Source organism: Cetorhinus maximus, chromosome 7 (genome assembly GCF_964194155.1).
Source record: "Cetorhinus maximus chromosome 7, sCetMax3.hap1.1, whole genome shotgun sequence".
In the NCBI taxonomy this organism is placed as follows: domain Eukaryota; kingdom Metazoa; phylum Chordata; class Chondrichthyes; order Lamniformes; family Cetorhinidae; genus Cetorhinus; species Cetorhinus maximus.
Window position 1 is genome coordinate 112360035 of NC_135885.1, and position 20736 is coordinate 112380770.

Genomic DNA, 20736 nt, shown 5'->3' on the forward strand with positions numbered 1-20736 from the left:
GTCTCCATCCTCGAGTTCCATACCCTCATCCTTTCTCTTGGGTGAAGATGGATGTGAAGCATTCGTTCAACACTCTATCGATGTCCTTTGGCTCCACCCATAGATTGCCCCCTTGGTCCCTAATGAGCCCTACTCTTTCCCTGGTTATCCTCTTTCCATTGATATACTTATTGAGTATCTTGGGATTTTCTCTACTTTTGCCAGCCAGAGCTTTCTCATATCCCCTATTTACTCTCCTAATTGCTTTCTTAAGCTCCACCCTGCACTTTCTGTACTCCACTAATGCCTCCACTGATTTGCTCCCCTTGTGCCTGCTAGAAGCCTCTCTTTTCCTTCTCATCATATCCTGAATATCTCTGGTCCTCCATGGTTCTCTGGGCTTGTTACTCCTTCCTATCACCCTAGAGGGAACATGTTGAGCCTGTACCCTCCCCATTTCCTTTTTGAACAGCCCCCACTGCTCTTCTGTAGAATTCCCCACAAGTAGCTGTTCCCAGTCTACCTTGGCCAGATCCTGCCTTATTTTGCTAAAATCCACTCTCCCCCAAACCAAAACATTTTTTTGCAACTTGTCTATTTCTTTGTTCATAACAAGCTTAGATTGTACCAATGTGTGGTCGCTATCAATAAAATGCTCCCCCACTACCGCCTCAGCCACCTAAGCGGCTTCATTCCCCAGAATTAGGTCCAGCACTGCGCCGTACCTTGTTGGACCCTCTACATATTGACCTAAAAAGTTTTCCTGTACACATTTGAAGAAATCCACTCCATCCAAGTCCTTAACACTATTTCTATCCCAATTAATGTTGGGAAAGTTGAAATCACCCACTATTGTTATTGTTTTTACACACCTCTGCGAATTGTGCACATATTTGCTCCTCAATTTCCCACTGACTATCTGGGGGTCTACAATAAACACCTAACAATGTGGCTGCCCCTTTTTTATTCCTAAGCTCTACCCACAAAGGTTCATTCGTGCACCCTCCAAGATATCATCTCTCCTTACTGCAGTAACCGACTCCTTAACTAATAGTGCAATGCCTCCTCCTCTTTTACCCCCTCCCCTGTCTTGCCTGAAGATTCTATGTCCCGGAATGTTGAGCTGCCAATCCTGCCCCTCCCTCAACCACGTCTCTGTGATGGTTACTATATCACAATTCTACGTGTCAATCCTCACCCTTAACTCATCTGTTTTACCTGTAATACTCCTGGCATTAAAGTAGAGGCCATCTAGCCTTGCCTTACTCCCTTGAAACTTAATGCAGCTGTACACCCTCTGACTTGATTGTTTTACTGTATTATGATGTGTCTTTATTCTGCTAACATTCTAACCCTTCCCCCCACACCCAGAGTCCCAGAATCAGGGAGCAACCCAGGACAAAGATAAATAATGTGGGGGTGGTTTCACAGGGTGTGGGTCACTGGGAGGGCGGGGGTAGGGATGTTGGAAGCAAAGTGATGGGTCTCAACAAACCGACCTTCCCGACGTCCAGTCACTCGATCAGTCACCGAGTGCCTTTGGCCATCCCCCCCTCTCCCCCAGAGGTGATAAGTGCCTACAGGGTAACATCTGTCGTGATAGGCCCTCCGGCAGCTACATTAATCCCAGTGGTGATGGGATGAGACCCCAAGGTGCTCCTTAATTGGCCAATCAAGGGTCTCAATTGGTGGGAGGGCAGGAACATCGACCATGGGCCTTCCTGCCTCGGTCTTAATTCGGGTGGAGGTGGGAAAGTTCAGGTAAGCCACCATTTCGCCCAAGAAAATGCTCTTCCTGCCTCTGAGCTCATTACCAGCGAGAGCACAAGATTCTGCCCAAGTGTCTTAGGTGCCTGTCTGAATCAAATGCAAGACTTCTCAAATATGTGAATCAGGGTCTAATGACAATTTTAGAACCCCATTGTCAAATAAACCCAAAACTTGGCCCAGCATGCATCTTGTACGCTTTGTCCAGTTTTTCTGGGGACTACAATTGCTCAAGTAGCGGTCCTCAAAAAGAAACCAGCAGAGATTTCTGAAGAATAGGTAAATGTTAATTTTGAAAAAATTTTTTTACGTCAAGGCTTGAAGGAGCAGGAGTGTCTGGTGGGTCCATTCTCACCACCATCTGCTGCACAACCTACCTACAAGCTGGCTCAGCGTACAAACCAATCGATGTAGGAGAAGCCACATACAGCAAGCTGCATTGGGATCCCCAGTTGTCTCATGTAGGAAACCAATTTTCCAGGCAATAGTTTTATCACAGTAAAATCTCAGAATACCTGCAATCTTTCTTTAAATTATTTTCCCCAGTGAAACGCTATCCTTTGGTTTTGTTGCTAGTGATACTTATATCCCCTGAATGAATTTATAAAAAATAGGGTGAAAGTTGCTTAAATAAACTAAAAGACATGTATGGAACTTGCTGAACTGCAAGTGCCCTTTCAATTTAATAATACCATGGGATCCATAAAGCAAAACCAGCATTTATTGACCATCCCTGGTTGCTGTTGAGAGGTGGTAGTGAGCTGCCTTCTTGAACCACTGCATTCATGTGGTGTAGGTACACCCACAATGCCGTTAGGAAGGGAGTTCCAGGATTTTAACCCAGTGACAGTGAAAGAACTGTGATATATTTCCAAGTCAGGATGGTGAGTGACTTGGAGGGGAACTTACAGGTGGTGGTGTTCCCATCTATCTGCTGCCCTTGACCTTCTAGGTGGCAGTGAGTTTGGAAGGTACTATCTAAGGAGCCTTGGTGAATTCCTGCAGTGCATCTTGTAGATGGTACACACTGCCGCTACTGTGCATTGGTGGTGGAAGGAGTGAATGCTTGTGGATGTGGTGTCAAACAAGTGGGATGCTTTGTCCTAAACGGTGTCCAGCTTCTTGAGTGTTGTGGGAGCTGCACTCATCCAGGCAAGTGGGGAGTATTCCATCACACTCCTGACTTGTGCCTTGTAAATGGTGGATAGGCTTTGGGGAGTCAGGAGGTGAGTTACTCGTCGCATGATTCCTAGCCTCTAACCTGCTCTTGTATCCACAGTATTTATATGGCTAGTCCAGTTCAGTTTCTGGTCAATGGTAACCCCAGGATGTTGATAGTGGGGGACTCAGTGATGGTAATGCCATTGAACATCAAGGGGCGATGGTTGGATTCTCTCTTGTTGGAGATGGTCATAGCTTGGCACTTGTGTGGCGTGAATATTATTTGCCACTTGTCAGCCCAAGCCTGGATATTGTCCAGGTTTGCTGCATTTGGACACGGACTGCTTAAGTATCTGAGGAGTCACAAATGGTGAACAATGATGACTGCACAGCGAACATCCCCACTTCTGACCTTATGATGGAAGGAAAGTCACTGATGAAGCAGCTGAAGATGGTTCAGCCAAGGACACTACCCTGAATAACTCCTGCAGTGATGTCCTGGAGCTGAGATGACTGACCTCCAACAACCACAGCTATCTTCCTTTGTGCTAGGTATGCCTCCAACCAGCGGAGATTTTTCCCCGATTCCCACTGACTCCAGTTTTGCTAGGGCTTCTTGATGCCACACTCTGTCAAATGCTGCCTTGATGTCAAGGGCAGTCACTCTCACCTCACCTCGGGAGTTCAGCTCTTTTGTCCATATTTGAACCAAGGCTGTAATGAGGTCAGGAGCTGAGTGGCCCTGGCGAAACCCAAACTGGGCATCAGTGAGCAGGTTATGGCAAAGCAAGTGTCGCTTGATAGCACTGCTGATCACCCCTTCCATTACTTTACTGACAATTGATGGGGTGGTAATTGGCCAGGTTGGCTTTGTCCTGTTTTTTGTGCACAGGACACACCTGGGCAATTTTCCACATAGTCGGGTAGATGCCAGTGTTGTAGCTGTACTGGAACAGCTTGGCTAGGGGTGCGGCAAGTTCTGGAGCACAAGTCTTCAGTACTATTTCCAGAATATTGTCAGAACCTATAGCCTTTGCAGTATCCAGTGCCTTTAGCTGTTTCTTGATATCATGTGGAGTGAATCAAATTGGCTGAAGACTGGTATCTGTGATGCTGGGGGCTTCCGGAGGAGGCCGAGATGGATCATCCACTCGGCACTTCTGGCTGAAGATTCTTGTGAATGCTTCAGCCTTATCTTTTGCACTGCTGTGCTGGACTCCTCCATCATTGAGGATGGGGGTATTTGTGGAGCCGTCTCCTCCTCCAGTGAGTTGTTTAATTGTCCACCACCATTCACAACTGGATGTGGCAGGACTACAGAGCTTGATCTCTGATCCGTTGGTTGTGGGATCGCTTAGCTCTGTCAATCACTTGCTGCTTATGCTATATGGCACGCGTGTAGTCCCATTTGCCTTTGAGTAGGCGATGGTGAAATGTCTTCTCAAACCACTGCAGTCGTATGGCACAGGTACATCCATGGTGCTATTAGGTAGGGAGTTCCTGGATTTTGACCCAGTGATGATGAAGGAACGGCGATATAGTTCCAAGTCAGGATGGTGTGTGGCTTGGAGGGGAACTTGAAGGTGATGGCGTTCCCATGAGCCTGCTGCCCTTGTCTTACAGATGGTACAGATCACAGCTTTGCAAGGTGTTTTCGAAGAAGCTTTGGTGAGTTGCTGCAGTGTAACTTGTAGATGGTACACACTGCAGCCACAGTGCACTGGTAGTGGAAGGAGTAAATATTTAAGAGGATGGATGGCATGCCAATATAGCAGGCTCCCAGATAGCATCAAGTGTTATTAGAGCTGCACTCATCCACAGAAGTGGAGAATATTCTCCCATCACGCTCCTGATTTGTGCCTTGCAGAAGGTGGAAAGTCTTTGTGGAGTCAGGAGGTGAGTCACTTGTCACAGAACATCCAACCTTGTAGTCTTTTTCAATCGAGATGCCATTGCCTGGCACTTATATGGTGTGAATAATATGAATCAGTGATGTGCGAGAAGGATCAGTAAATGAGGACATTATGAGGAACAAGAAATGGAATATCACACAGCTGGGGGTGTACTATAGACCACCAAATAGTCAGAAGGATATAGAAGATCAAAATCTAAGCAAATCGTTGAAAACTGTAGAAACAATGGGGGTGAAAGAGTAGGGAATTTCAACTACCCTAATGTTAACTGGGATAAATTCAGTGCAAAAGGTTGAGAGAGCATAGAATTCTCAAAATACATTCAAGAGAAATTTTTTTGCTAGTACGCAGCAAGCCTGACAAAAGGAAGAGCAGTCCTGGACTTAGTTTCAGGAAAGAACCTGGTCAGGCAGAATGGGTGAGGGTGGGAGAGCATTTTGGTAGTAGTGATCAATTCAGTTTGGTTTAGCAGTTTTAATGAAAGACAAAGATAGGCTAGGAATAAACGTTCTCAATTGGGAGAAGGCCAATTTTGCTAAGATGCGTGTGATTTGGCAGAAGTGGTCAGAAGCATTCATAGGTTTGGAACAAAGCGAAAAATGTTCCCACAAAGAAAAATTGTGGGACTCCCAAATCTATATGCCTCCGAATATCAAGGAGCATACAAAAGATAGGATGAGGCTAAAAAGGGAAGCCTATGTTGGATACAGATGGTTCAATACTGTAAAAAGCCTATAGTATAGGAAATCCAGGGAAGAAATGAAGAAGGAAATTAGGAAGTCAAAAAGCGGACATGAAAAATTATTGGCAAGTAAAATCAAGGAAACCCAAAGTTATTTTGTAAATACATAAGGAACAAGAAAATAACTAAGGAAACAGAAGGGCCTACTAGAAGCCAAAAGGTAATCTGTGGGATGAGGCGGAAGACATGGGCATGATCCTTAATGAATATTTTGTATTTGTCTTCACAAAGGAGGGAGATGATGCAGAAATTCTGGTTAATGAGGAGGAATGTAAAATACTGAATGGGATAAATGTTATGATGGAGGAAGACTCAGTTATTAACTGAAAGAATTACGCCATAACATTTCATATTCTAAACAAAATCTTTCGATGTACAAGAATTAAACAAAGCAAGTACTATGATTTTCCATGCCCACAGGCATCTGGTGTGTTTGGTGGAGTGAGCGGACAATAAAGCGAGAAGGTCAAAAATCTGTTTCATGACGTTGTGAAGCCAGTTTGCGTCGTCCGCTCCGCCCACCGATGGTGGGTCATGTTCCCCGCCATCAGACGTTGGGAGCCTCTTTGTAATTCTTCAGCATATCACTACAAGTCCAGTCCGCCGGACTGTCCACCCACATTGGTGGGAAAACACGCCACGTGTTTCACAACAGCATATATAAGGCGTGAATTTGATGGGCGGCACTTCACTCAGGGCTTCAAGATTTGTTTGCTTACCTTGCTTCGGTCAGCACTCGCAGTCATCAGCTCCAGGCTTCACAGGCAGTACCACATCACTTTTAGGAGGGCCCACAGTTAGGTCTCTACCTACCAGATCAGCCATATGTGAATGGCTTTTCAATTGGCTGCATGGCAAGGTCTTGCTTGGGGAAAGGGGAGAAGTGGCCTCAGGCAAGGGAAGAAGCTGCAGGACGAGAGCTGTCCTGGGGAAGGAGAGTACCCCAGGGTGTATGGGGTGGCACATGTTGATCAGTGCAAGTGGCCTCAAGATGGTGAGGGCTGAGGAGGCAGTCTCCAGAGGAGATGAGGTCAGATGGATATGTGGTATATGGGTATGTGTGTGAGAATGGGTGGTGATATCCCTTGAGCTGGCAGTGAGTGAGGTGACAGTGAATGTGTGATGGGCTTGGGTGCGTGAGTTTAGAGTGATGAGATGTTGCCATACCCTAGCTGCACGGATGAGATCATTCATCCTCTATCTGAATTGTGTGTCCAACCTCTTCTGTGCAACATTGGCACTGATCACCACTGCTATCACCTACCAAGTCTGAGTGGTAATGTAGCTGCCCCTCCTGTGGCCAGAGTGGGGGTACGAGACATCACAGAGGGCCTCCATGGTGTCCAAAAGGCACTCAAGGACTACAGTCTTCTCGCCTTTTGGGGCCATGTCTTCTTTGCTGCGGTCCTGGGCTGGAATCACTGAGCACATCTGTACTTTAAATGTGGCGCCTGGCGTGATGAAGCAGCGAGGTGATGCGTGGTGGGCAAATGACAGCCCGCCCGCCATGGAAACGGCGTGTTTCCCGGGAATATATAAGTAATGTGGCGGGTTTGGGGTGATAGTGCAAATCTGGGATGATTCCACCCTATATTTCGTAAACCCTTATCCCTTCAGCTCAAAATTCCCAACAGGTCACTCCCAATTCTATTTATCTTTCCATCCACGAGTTCCCCTGTACATTCCAGGATCTTGAGAGGAATTCCGATTCTCCTGAGGCCAAACCAAAGTGTGCCACAGCTCTTATGAATTCATGTTGATACTCCTCAATGTTCTTACTATTCTCCAAAGTACAAGATTTCTTAGGGTCCCTCCACTGGTATTCAGCCAGGTAGCCTGTGGACACCCAAAATCATGCACGGGCTTCACTGCTTTCTTGCTCAGTGATTTCAAAAACCAGAGAACACCCTTGTTTCTGACAGCCCTTTGCTATTGGTCTCAGTTGCATCTCACTGCTGGCAGCTTTCTCTCTCTCTCTCTATGCTTGTGTTTCCGAGAAAAAAAACCCCACAGTTAAACCCAACACGAAAAGAAAGTACCACCCATGCAGCCTATCCCCGTGGCAATGTGACACCCCTGAGATGCCCCAGATAGAGATTTAAACCAATCATCCGCAACTTCTAAACCTGTCCTTTGATCTGAATAGTAAATGGTTACTACTTCCCCTGTTTACCAGTTGCTTTTCAACCTTTCTTTGATCTGGGGAATTACAAGAACAATTCACATCTCTAAGACAGAATAATTCTCCTCAGACTTACTATCTTCAGGTCCCTAGCCATTGTATGGCTCTCACCCTTCTAACCCTGACCTTGTAAGTACACACGAAAGGAACTTAGGTGTAGGTGATCTGGCAACTTCTCAATTCCAGAGTTTTGATTACCCTACATTTGAAAATTTATTTTCACCCAAACTAAAAGTTATATTTCTACAACATATGAATCATGAAAGTAAATATTTTCACAACATAAAAACGGTTATGAGAGAGAAAATATTAAGGGATTTAGCATCTTTGAAAGTAGACAAATTGTCAGATGGAGCACACGCCCCCTAACAGTACCCACATGGTAGGATAGAGTATAAAAGGAAGAAATAATGGGAGCTTGCCAGAAAGGTACGATGATAATCATGGGGAATTTTAATCTACATATAGACTGGAAAAATCAAATGGGCAAAGGTAGCCGAGATGAGGAGTTCATAGAATATTTTCAGGATAGTTTCTTAGAACTGCATGTTCTGGAGCCAACCAGGCTATACTAGACTTGGTATTTGTGTAACGAGATAGGATTAATTAATGACTCATGGAGAAGGTGCCCCAAGGGAGCAGCAATCATAATAAGATTGAATTTTACATTCAGTTTCAGGGAGAGAAGAGTGGGTACAAGACTAGTATTTTAAACTTATTTAAGGGCAATTAAGAGGGCAGAGATAGCTAAAGTGAACTGGCAAATTAGATTAAGGGATAGGTCAATAGAGATGCAGTAGCAGACATTTAAAGGGATATTTCTTAATACACAGAAAAGTTACATTCCAATGAGAAAGAAAAATTCCAAGGGAGGGCCCACCATCTGTGGTTACTAAAAAAGTTAAATATAGTGTCAAACTTTAAAAAAAAACATACAATTACTCTAAGATGGATGGAAGGTCAGAAGATTGGACAGAATACAGCATAAAAAACAAAGAATGACTAAAAGATTAATAAAGGAGGGAAAATATGAAATACAAGAGGAAGCTAGCTAGAAATATAAAAACAGATAGTAAGGGTTTCTATAGATATTTAAGTGAGAAAAAGTTAACAAATTGAATATTGGTCCTATAGAAAGTGAGTCTGAGGAATTAATAATGGAAAATATGGAGATGGCAGATGAATTGAACAGGTATTTTGCATTGGTCTTCATGCATACAGGTAACATCCCAGAAATAGCTGTAAATCAGGAAATGGAAAGAAGGGAGATACTCAAGAAAATTACAATCACCAGGAAAGTGGTACTGAACAAATTGTTGGACCTGCAGGTTGACAAGTCCCCGGGTCCTAATGGACTTCATCCTACAGTCTTAAAAGAAATGACTAGTGAGATAGTTAATGTGTTGGTTTTAATTTTCCAAAGTTCCCTAGATTCGGGGAAGGTTCCATTAGACTGGAAAATAGTGAATGTAACTCCTTTCTTCAAAAAGGGAGGGAAACAGAAAGCAGGAAACTACAGACCAGTTAGCTTAACATCTGTCATAGGGAAAATGTTAAAAGCTCTTATTAAAGACGTTATAGCGGAGCACTTAGATAAATTCAAGGTAATCAGGCAGAGTCAACATGGTTTTGAGACCAATTTATTGGAGTTCTTTGAAGACGTAACATGTGCTGTGGATAAAAGGGAACCGGTGGATGTACTATACTTTGATTTCCAGAAGGCATTTGATCAGGTTCCACATCAAGAGTTATTGTGGAAAATAGAAATTCATGGTGTAGGGGGTTACATATTGGCATGGATAGAAGCTTGGCTAGCTGACAAGAAACATGGAGTAGGTATACATGGGCCATTTTCTGGTTGGAAAGATGTAATGAGTGGTGTGCCACAGGGATCAGTGCTGGGGTCTCAACTTTTTACAATTTATATAAAACGACTTGGAAGAAGGGACTGAAGATATGGTTGCTAAATTTGCTGATGATACAAAGATAGGTAGGAAAGTAGTGAAGAAGACATAAGGAGGCTACAAAGGGATATAGATAGGTTAAGTGAGTGGGCAAAGATCTGGCATATGGAGTATAATGTGGGAAAATGTGAAATTGTCCATTTTGGAAGGGAGAATAAAAAAAGCAGCAAGTTATCTAAATGGTGAGAGATTGCGGAGTTCTGAGATGCAGAGGGATCTGGGTGTCCTAATGCATGAACTTGCAAAAAGCGAGTAAAGAGGTACAGCGAGTAATTAGGAAAGCTAATAGAATGTTATTGTTTATTGCGAGGGGAATTGAATACAAAAGTAGAGAGGTCATGCTTCGATTATACAGGACATTGGTGAGACCACATCTGGAGTACTGTGTACAGTATTGGTCTCCTTATTTAAGGAAGGATGTAAATGTGTTGGAAGCAGTTCAGAGAAGATTTACTAAACTAATACCTGGAACGGGAGGGTTGTCTTATGAGGAAAGGTTGGGCAGGCTAGGCTTGTATCCACTGGAGTTTAGAAGAGTAAGAGGCGGCTTGATTGAAACATAAGATCCTGAAGAGTCTTGATAGGGTGGATGTAGAAAGGATGCTGCCTCTTGTGGGAAAATCTAGAACTAGGGGTCACTGTTTAAAAATAAGGGGTCGCCCATTTAAGATAGAGATGAGGACAAAATTCTCTCGCTGAGGGTTGTGAGTCTTTGGAACTCTCTTCCTCAAAAGGCGGTGGAAGCAGAATCTTTGAATATTTTTGAGGCAGTGCTAGATTGATTCTTGATAAGCAAGGGGGTGAAAGGTTATCAGGAGTAGGTGGGAATTTGGAGTTGAGGTTACAATCAGATCTGCCATGATCTTATTGAATTGTGGAGCAGGCTCAAGGGGCCAAGCGCCCTACTCCTGTTCTTAATTTGTTTGTACTTGGATTAAATATAACCCAGGTTATTAAAATAAGCAAAGAAGGAAATTGCATCTAACTATCATTTTCTAATCCGCTCTGGCTGCAGGTCTGCTGCCTGAGGACTGTTAGCATTGTACCATTGTTTAAGGGAGAAAGGGATAGACCAAGTAATTACAGGTCAGCCAGCCTGACCTCGGTGGTGGTCAAATTAGTGCAAAAAAGTTCTGAGGAACAGTGTAAATTGTCATCTGGTAAGGCATGGATAGCAAACAATGCAAGGGACTACACAATAAATGGTACAATACACAGAATTGTATATGAACAGATGGACCATGCATACCCACAAATCCTTGAAGGTAGCAGAACAGGTGGATAAGGTGGTTAAGAAGGCATACAGAATACTTTGATAAAAGCAAAATACTGCAGATGCTGGAAATCTGAAACAAAAACAAAAATAAAAATAACTGGAAAAACTCAGCAGGTGTGACAGGATCTGCGGAGAGGAATACAGTTTTGATGAAGAGTCATACGGACTCGAAACGTTAACTGTATACCTCTCCACAGATGCCGTCAGACCGGCTGAGTTTTTCTAGCTATTTTTATTTTTGATACAGAATACTTTCCTTTACTGGCTGGAAGTGGGAAGGTTATTCTAGTATGGAATAAAATGCTAGTTAGGCAACACACCACATTACAGGAAGAATGTGATCACACTAAAGGATTCTGAAGAGATTTACATGGGTATTGCCAGAAATTGAGAAATTTAGCTATGAGGAACAATTGGATAATCTGGGGTTGTTTTCTGGAACAGAGGAGGCCAAGGGAAGATTTAATTGAGGTGGGAAATTATGAGGTCCTTCCTAACAAATTTCCTGAGGTTCCTGTTTTCCTTAGCAGAGTGGTCAATAACCTTGGGGCATAGATATTAAAGTAACTTGAAGAAGGATTAGAGTGCAGTTGAGGATAAGTTTTTTCAACCAGAGGGTGGTGGGCTCTGGAACTCAAAGCCTGAAATAATGGTAGAGCTGGAAAATCTCACTGCATTTAAAAATACTTAGATCTAAGTGTCATAACCTACAGGGTACAGACCAAGAGTTCCAAATTCCCCCTTTCTGTGCCTTGAATTTTTTGTTTCTATATATGTTACTCGCCACTTATCACCCAAGTCTTGCTGCATGAGAACAGGGGCTGCTTCATTATCCGAGGAATTCCAAACAGAACTAAACATTGATGATCGCAGACACTTCTGACCTTAAGTTTAATGGAAGGTAAAGCAGCTGAATTTGGTTGGGCCTAGGGCCCTACCATGAGGAACTCCTGCAGCAATGTCCAAGGACGGTGATGATTAGCCACCATCTTCCCTTGTGCTAGGTCTGAATATCACCATGGGAGAACTTCTCCACTTAGTTCACACCCCACCCCGCTGGTTCCCATTTACTTCAATTTTACTAGGGCCTCTAGATATCACACTTGGAAATATTATCTTGATATCAAAGGCGATCACTCTCATCTTAGCATGTTTGGACCAAAGCTGAAATGAGGTCTGGAGCCAAGTGGTCCTGGCAGAACCCAAACTGAGCATTGGTGAGCAGGCTATTGGTGAGTAAACACCACTTGACATAATGTTGATGACATCTTTCATCAGTTGCCTGAGAATAGATTGACAATGCAGTAATTGGCTAGATTAGACTTGCCCTGCTTTTAGTGAACAGGACATACCGTGGCAATTTTCCACCTTGTCAGGTAGATGCCAGTGTTGTAGTTGTAATGAAACAGCTTGGCTAGGGACACAGCTAGTTCTGCAGCTTCAGTCATAGGCTGCTGGAGCCCATAGTCTTTGCTGTATCCAGTGTGCTTAGCTGCTTCTTAATATGTTGTGAACTGAATTGATTTGGATAAAAACTGACTTCTGTGATGGTGGGGACCTCAGGAGGAGGTTGAGATGGATCATCTACTCAGTACTTCTAATTAAAGATGATTGCAAACACTTTATCCTTGTCTTTTGCACTGACAAGTTGGGGTCTGCCATCATTGATAATGGAGATGTTCATGAGGCCTCCTCCTTCTGCCCCATAATATGATGGAGGGTGTCCTCTGTCTGAAGATAGACCTCTTATGGAGTCAAAGTCCTATGCAATGGACACTCCTAATATCCTCATGGAGAGCTGCCTCTTCATGTTTGATAAATTTGCTAGAATTCTTTGAGGATATAACAAGCAGAGTTGATAAAGGGGAACTAGTAGATGTAGTGCATTTGGATTTCCAGAAGGCATTCAGTAAGGTGACACATAAAAGGTTATTGCACAAGATAGGATATTATATTATAGTATTGTATTATAATATTATAGTATATTATTATAGGATTATATTATAGTATTGGGAGGAATTTATTAGCATGGATTGAGGATTGGTTAACACACAGAAGACAGAGTTGGGATTAATGGGTCTTTTTCAGGTAACTAGTGCAGTGCTACAAGGATCAGTTCTAGGGCCTCAATTATTTACTATCTATATTAATGACTTGGAGGAGGGGGCAGAGTGTAATGTATCCAAATTTGCTGACGATACAAAAATAGGTGGGAAGGCATATTGTGTTGAGGGCATAAGGAATATGCAAGGGGATAGAGTGAGTGGACAAAAACTTGGCAGATGGAGTTTGATGTAGGAAAGCATGAGGTCATGCACTTTGGTAGGAAGAATCAAAAGGCAGACTATTATTTAAATGGAGAGAGACTCCAAAAAAGTGGAGGGATCTGGATGTTCTCGTTCATGAAACACAAAGTTAGCATGCAGGTGCAACAAGTAATTCAGGCGGAAAATGGAATTTTTGCCTGTTTTGCTAGGGCATTGGAGTTTAAAAATAGGGAAGTCTTGTTACAACTGTACAGGGTGTTGGTGAGGCTACACTTGGAGTACTGTGTATAGTTTTGGTCCCCGTATTTAAGAAAGGATATACTGGCAATGGATGCAGTTCAAAAGAGATTCACTAGGCTGATTCCTGGGATGAAGGAATTGACTTATCAAGAATGGCTAAACAGGTTAGGCCTTTATTCATCAGAGTTTAGAAGAATTAGGGGTGACGTTATTGAAACATACAAGATTCTGAGGGGCTTGACAGGGTAGATGTTGAGAAGATGTTTCCACTAGTGGGAGAATCTCAAACTCATGGGACATAGTTACAGAGTAAAGGGACACACATTTAAAACTGAGATGCGAAGGAATTTCTTTTCGAAGAGGGTAGTGAATGTCTGGAATTCTCTACCCCAGAGAGTTGTGGAGGCTAGATCACTGAAAGTATTTAAGGATGAGGTAGATAGATTTTTGAAATATCGGGGAGTTGAGGGCTATGAGGAGCTGGCATGAAAGAGGAGTTGAGACCTGGGGCAGATCAGCCATGATCTTATTGAATGGCAGGGCAGGCTTGAAGAGCCAAATGGCCTACTCCTTTTCCTACTTCTTATGTTCCTATGTTCTTATAACATGTAGATTGGTGAGGATAAGGTCAAGTAGATTTTGGTTCTCTCATTATCTACCACAATCCCAGTCTGGCAGCTTTGTCCTTCAGGACTCAGTAAATTCTGTAGTCATGGGGCTACCCTTGCAGATAGATACTGAAGTCCCCTATGCAGAGTACATTCTGTGCCCTTGCTACTTTCACTGCTTCTTTCAAATAGTGTTCAATATGGGAGAGCACAGAGTCATCAGCTGAAGGACAGTGGCAGGTGGCAATCAGCAGTAGGTTTCCTTCCATGTTTGACCTGATGCCATGAGACTTTATGGGGTCTGGAGCAAGCGTTGGACTATAATACCACTTTGGACTATACACTACTGTGCCACTGCTTTTGCTGGTTATTCTTGCCAGTGGGACGTTACACACCCAGGATTGGTGTGGGGGTGACTGCAATATTAGCTGAAAGATGAGTATGAGCGTCAGGTCAATCTTGACCAATCTGTCAGCTCTCCCAATTTTGGCACAAGACCCAAATGTTTGTAAGGAGGATCAACTGGGCTGGCTGGATGTGCTCTTGTCGCACCTGAGTCTGGTGCATAGGTCAATGCCAGGTGGTCTGTCTAGCTTTCTTCTTATCAAACTGCTATACAGAACTACAATACAACTGAATGGCTTAATCCTGGCTTAGCCATATCACCTCCCAACATTGATCGGTTTTATAAAATTGAGGCAATAGAATACAAGAGCAAGAAAGTTGTGTTAAAAACTTGTATTCTTCAACCTAAACAGGAGTATTGCATCCAGTTCTGGGTGCTACAGTTTAGGAAGGATGTGAAGCATTAGAGACAGTACAGAAAGGATTCATAAGAATTGTTCCGGGCATGAGGAGTTTCACTTATGTACAGAGCTTGGAGAAGTTGGGATTGTTTTCCTTGCAGAAGAGAAGGTTGAGAGGAGATATGATAGAGGTATTCAAAATCCTGAGGGGTCTGATCAGAGTAGATAAGGACAAAATTGTTCTAATTGGTGAAAGAAATCAAGATGACAGTACAAGTTTTGAAGGTACTTGGCAAAAGAAGGAAGGGCAACAGGAGGAAAAACTCTCTGATGCAGTGAGTGCTTAAGATCTGGAATGCACTGCTCGAGAGTGTGGTGGAGGCAGGTTCAATCAAGGCATTCAAGAGGGAGTTGGTTTATCTGAAAACGAAGAATGTCCAGGGCCAAGGGGAGAATGCAAGGGAGTGGCATTAGCTGAAATGCTCCATCGGAGAGCCAGCACAGACACAAAGGGCTGAATAGCCTCCTTCTGTCCTATCGATCCAGAGCTGTAGCAGTGCCACAAGTGGCGAGTCTGAGAATTGTGGGGCCAGCTGGAAAAATACCAGACAACTGTCATTTCCAGATTTCAGAGTTCTGGGCTGGAGAGATTATAGTGTATGGGACAAATGGCGTCCTGGGGAGATTTCCTACGGGATGTGGAACAAGTGTTAAAAATATGGGTCAATCCCATAAAATACAGCCATTCTATTTCAGAGGGTAGTCAAAAGTCAGCCATCACGTTGTGAGTCTGGACCAGATAAGGAGGTTGATTTCCTTCCCTGAAGAACATCAGTGAACCAGGTGGGTTTTATCCCCAGCATTGCTGATTTTATTTATTTGTTTGTTGCCATTTCTCCCCAGTGCAAGTTGCTTTAAATTTCTCAAATCACCATTTTCATTTACATAATTTTTCTCAGTCCACTTTTGGTTTCAAAAGGCCCTCTAACTCCTCCTATCCATTTTTCTGCCAGTTTTTTTCCCCCTTCCCTCTTTATTTCCTCTACCACCCCACCCCCCCTGCCCCCCATTTTCAGTAATCTCTTCCTCCACCTGAGGTTAAGTAAAGCTTTTTGAAGTTTGTCCCGAGTTAAAATTCTTAAGTGTTTTCTGCAAGTGTGCATGGGTGTAGATATAAAAAAAATTACAACGTTCTGATGTAACCACTGTTTTTTGTTCCATAAACTTTTATAAATAGGGGTAGGCATAGACAGACTGAGAAAGAAGGATTATGTTATTTATTACTACAATTTATCGAAACAAAGATCACCAGTTAAATTTCAAAAGCCAACCAGTTACCTCACCTGTTTTATGACAGCTAGCAAAGGTGACTGTTAAATGTCATGAAAATATAATAATTTTCATAATATTGTGATTTATTGTAAAGGTAGGTTAATAGTGGGGCTTGGATTAATTTCTCTGTGTGTAGGGGTGTGTGTGTGTGGGTTTTAATTGAATTGCAGACAACTAGTCTGGAGCTTTTGAGTTATCAAAAAAGAAGCTAGGTTTGAAATGCTAAATACGTAAACATGGCTGAAGTTATCGGATGTGAGGTGTGAGGAACATTTGCATTTTTAGATATACCAGAGTAGCTTGAATTTGAAAGAGACAATGGATTGAGAAAACCTAGTCATAAGAAGTTATGCCAAACAGTGTGTTTATTTTCCCCAAAGATTACTGATAATATGAGTGCTATGAAAGATTAATTTTATGGAACAAGTAAAGTGGCAAAGACACATTGGGACAATGGAATTTACTTTAAAAAGGGAGAAACCTGTATAAAAGAGATGAGATTATGTGCAAGGGGAAGGCATCCTAAGATCTAACAGAAGTGTGAAAAGCCTCTGTGCATTAAGTTGCTGTCTACAGGAACCGAAGTCAAGAGAACACACTGTGAATATCACTGTTCAGAGTATTGTGTGCTTTGCCTTGATCTGCTGAAATGTATTTGTTTTTACTGTTGCCTTAACAGAGGTGTAACTGGGGGGACAGATTAATTAGGGGAGTTAGGAGTTATTATGGTAGTAATTTGTAGACCTGTGTGTGCGCTTAAAATCTTTTCGGCTATTAATACATGTTTAATTTAGCTTCGTAAAAAATCTTTAAGATTCGGTGGACTTATTGCTACTGAATTCAAGGCACGCATCTCGAAATAAAAATATAAATTGCAAAACAGTTGTGGCAGCTGTTTCAGGTTTCCCTCTGGGATTTGAGCAGCTCAGCATTTATATCCGCTGTGCCATAACATAAGCATGGACACTAATTTCTGACATCTAAAAAACAGGGAAAGAGAAAAACAAACAGGCAGTTTATGATGAAAGGTAACCAGAAATATTAACTCCATTTCTCTTTCCACAGATACTGCCTGATCTGCTCAGTATTTCCAGGATTTCATGTTTTTATTTCAGGCAGTTTCTTTCCTCATTCTAATTTTTTTGCTTAAATAAGTTGAACTTTAACAGCAAAGATACTTTGAAGGAATCAGGTTAAGGGGGCCTCTAATTATTTTCCCTTGCAGACAGCAAATGGGAGTAGGGGGAATGAACAGAGAGTAGAGGATGAGATGAGCGATTCTGGAGTAAGGACTAGTGGAGCATACAGGGGTCGAGAAGGCAGTTCAATGTGAAGAGAATCCCTGCCATTCAGAGTCTTATGAACAACTGCCCTCATCATGACCAATTGAAACTTGGCTCACAAGTAGCAATAATTTGCCCTGAAGCCTCCCCAACTGGCTACACATATCCCCACCAGTCCCACCCAAACCACTGTATTGGTGACATGGCCCTTATCAAATCACCTTGGTTTCTCCTCCTACTCCTCTGGCACCTCCCCTCCTTCAAGCAACTGACCATATTCCATCCCTCTCACTTCTCCTTTAAAATCGTTGTTCTCAACCTTTCCCTTCCCATAGGTTTTCCTACCCTACCACAGCCACCTCCTTGGTTCTGCCCCCTCAAATGGACCTGGGTTTTGACCTCTAAGGCAGGTAGCAGGAGTCAGGAAAATACCTGGCTCCGCGCACACGTCTCAGGATAAAATGACCACAAAGATGGGATCTTCATTGCCTGGGGTGGGTGTGGGCTACTGTTGGGACAGCCTACCCTACCAGTTTAGAGGCAGCTACAGGGGCTGCTGGGTGCTGAGGGATTTGATCCCAGTTGTAATGAAAAAAAATAAGGCCCTCTAGCCCTCACTCTCCCTTACCCTACCTCCGCACACAGCATGCTCCATCCATGCCACCTCATACCAGGCCATGCCCCCACCCATCCCCCATGGCTCATGCCCCAGGCCAAGCCCATTGACACACTCTACACTGTGTAGAACCAATGAACCCTATAGTGACAAAAGTGTAAAAAATTCCTTAGAAAATAGTAATTCATTCATAACTTTCCACTATGTTAAAAATTATTTTTACTACAGGGCAATAAAAGTGTCAATCATCCAGACCTTTTAAAGTACCAACAGCAGAAACTGTAAGCACTTGAAACCTCTTTATCTTATGCAAATAAACATTGTGCAATTGACAGCAGGGATCAGAGAGCCAGAGATGTCAATTAAGCAACGTTTTCCCTGGGGCTCAGCAATTCCAACAATCTTTTGGTTGTCTGGGCACTCGGTCAGCCTCATCCATGGCTGAGAACGCAGATATTCATTACGCTGTTGAAACATTTGGTGGGGTAGTGGCATAACCACTAGACTAGTACTCTAGACACCCAGGGTAATCCTCTGGGGACCTGTGTTTGAATCCCACAGCAGGTGGCGAAGTTTGAATGCAATAAAAATCTGGATTTAAAAGTCTAATGATGACCATGAAACCATGGTGGGGGTGGGGGGGGGGGGGGGGGGGGTGTGCTAGCATAGGGAGCATGAGGGGCCATGGGTGTAGGTGGGAGGCATAAACCTACTGCTGGAATTTATTTTAAATGTGACTATGCAGACCATGGACTGGAAGGAGCCACACAAATTATGTCTGTAACACTGGGGTTGCAATGGCTCTACAGCTATTTGATAGCAGTTTAGTTATGAGAATTCAAACTCCTATATCCCCATCTAGTGGTAGTCGTGGAGCTACTGGTGTGACTGATACGCATGACAGAGAACAGCTGCTTGCTTAAGGGAATCCTATGGAAGCCCAACCTAGAAGGATGGACTGATGATTCCACAACTACCACTAGATGGAGAAATAGGAGTTCAAATTCTCATAACTAAACTGCCATCAAATAGCTGTAGAGCTTTTGCAACCCCAGCGTCACAGACAGAATTTGTGTGGTCCCTTCCAGTCCATAGTCAGGATGTTTGTATGTAAGGGGTGTGTATTTCCTTACCCGCAGAGTGATTTATTTCCCCTTAATTTGAAATAAGTTCCAGCAGCAGGGTTTTTTGGCAATTTTAACAATAAAAGGAGGTTATTTATTATCAACCACTTGCCCCAGATGTTTGAAATGCAACATCTCAATCACTTGTCTCACTTGCACTATTACACGCGTGAAGATTAAATGAAGCTAAAGTCATAATTATAAAAATGGATTTTATAAACTCAGTCTCTAAGTCGATGCAAGCCTTATGTTTTCTCAGTTAAGTTGATCTTTTAGTTGGAGTAAAGGACTTTTAGAAACAAAGAATTCTCATGAAGCTGTGAAGCCTTTTGTAGATGAATAGCCGGGAGATTGGTTGAGGTGGACTTGGAAGCTGGAACAAGTACGGTACTTGAGTATTGCTGAAAAAAGACATGTTGACAAAGCTTTCCGTCTTGCACTCATCAGGACAATTTGCAAGAATACCAAATGTAAAGGGAATTTAAAGGGATTGGTAGAGGCTTTGCCATGGAGAATGCGCCAGTTAACTGATGTCTGACAGTTAACTACCAAGCTTTGTTTAAATTCAAACCAGGCAGGTTGGCTCTGATTGGTCAAGGTATTGGCCTGAGAAATGGAACCAGAGAACGTCTGCCTATCACACAAATGAGTAACATAGTATAGAAACAGAAAATGCTGGAAAAGCTCAGGTCTGACAGCATCTATGGAGAGAGAAAAACAGAGTTAACGTTTAAGGGTTCGTATGGCTCTTCTTCAGAGCTCTGAAGAAGTCATACGGACTCAAAATGTTAGCATTTATGGAGAGTGCGCGTATGACTCTTCTTCAGAGCTCTGAAGAAGAGAGTCATAGGCACTCGAAATGTTAGCATCTATGCAGGGAGAAACAGAGTTATCAGACCTCCTAAGTTTTTCTAGCATTTTCTGTTTTTGTTTCAGATTTCCAGCATCGGCAGCATTTTGCTTTTATCTGAGTAATGTGGTATGTGAATTTGAGTGTCGGTGTTATGCTAGGTATGTAGACTGTCCCTCAAAAACTAGTGGATCATATCAAACAGCATGTGAACAGCTGAAGGGACAACAGGAAAGGTACTGATCATACCCAGTCAGCCCATGCTTGGAAAACTGAAAACAGTGCGTAACATTAGATGTGATTCCACGATTGGTCAACATTTGCTAAACAATCCTAAGTGTGCTAAGAATTACACTGACAATCAATTTAAGATTATCATTTGGGCTCACAGTGTGGCTCACTTACGCATTCTAGAAGCTACATATATTGATACATGGGGCCCTGTTCTTTGCAGACAGAAAGAACATGTATGCACACATTGCGCCTATTTCAACAAAACAAAATAGGCAACAGCCAATCTCTGGTTCCTTCCCCAGAACAATGCCTTGACTAGAGTCAATCTGTCTGGTTTGAGTTTAAACAAAGCTTGGCAGTTAACTGTCAATCATCAGTTACCTGGTGCATTCTCCATGGCAATGCCTCTATCAGAGTTCCCACTTGCCAACCACTCAGCACTTGCTTCTCAT

At 43.0% G+C, this 20736-nt stretch overlaps 1 protein-coding gene across 3 annotated transcripts in view; it reads right to left on the minus strand.

Moving 5' to 3' along the window:
- gpr180 (G protein-coupled receptor 180) overlaps positions 1–20736 on the minus strand; it is a 144974-nt gene that overhangs the window by 106167 nt on the left and 18071 nt on the right. The window lies entirely within an intron of this gene.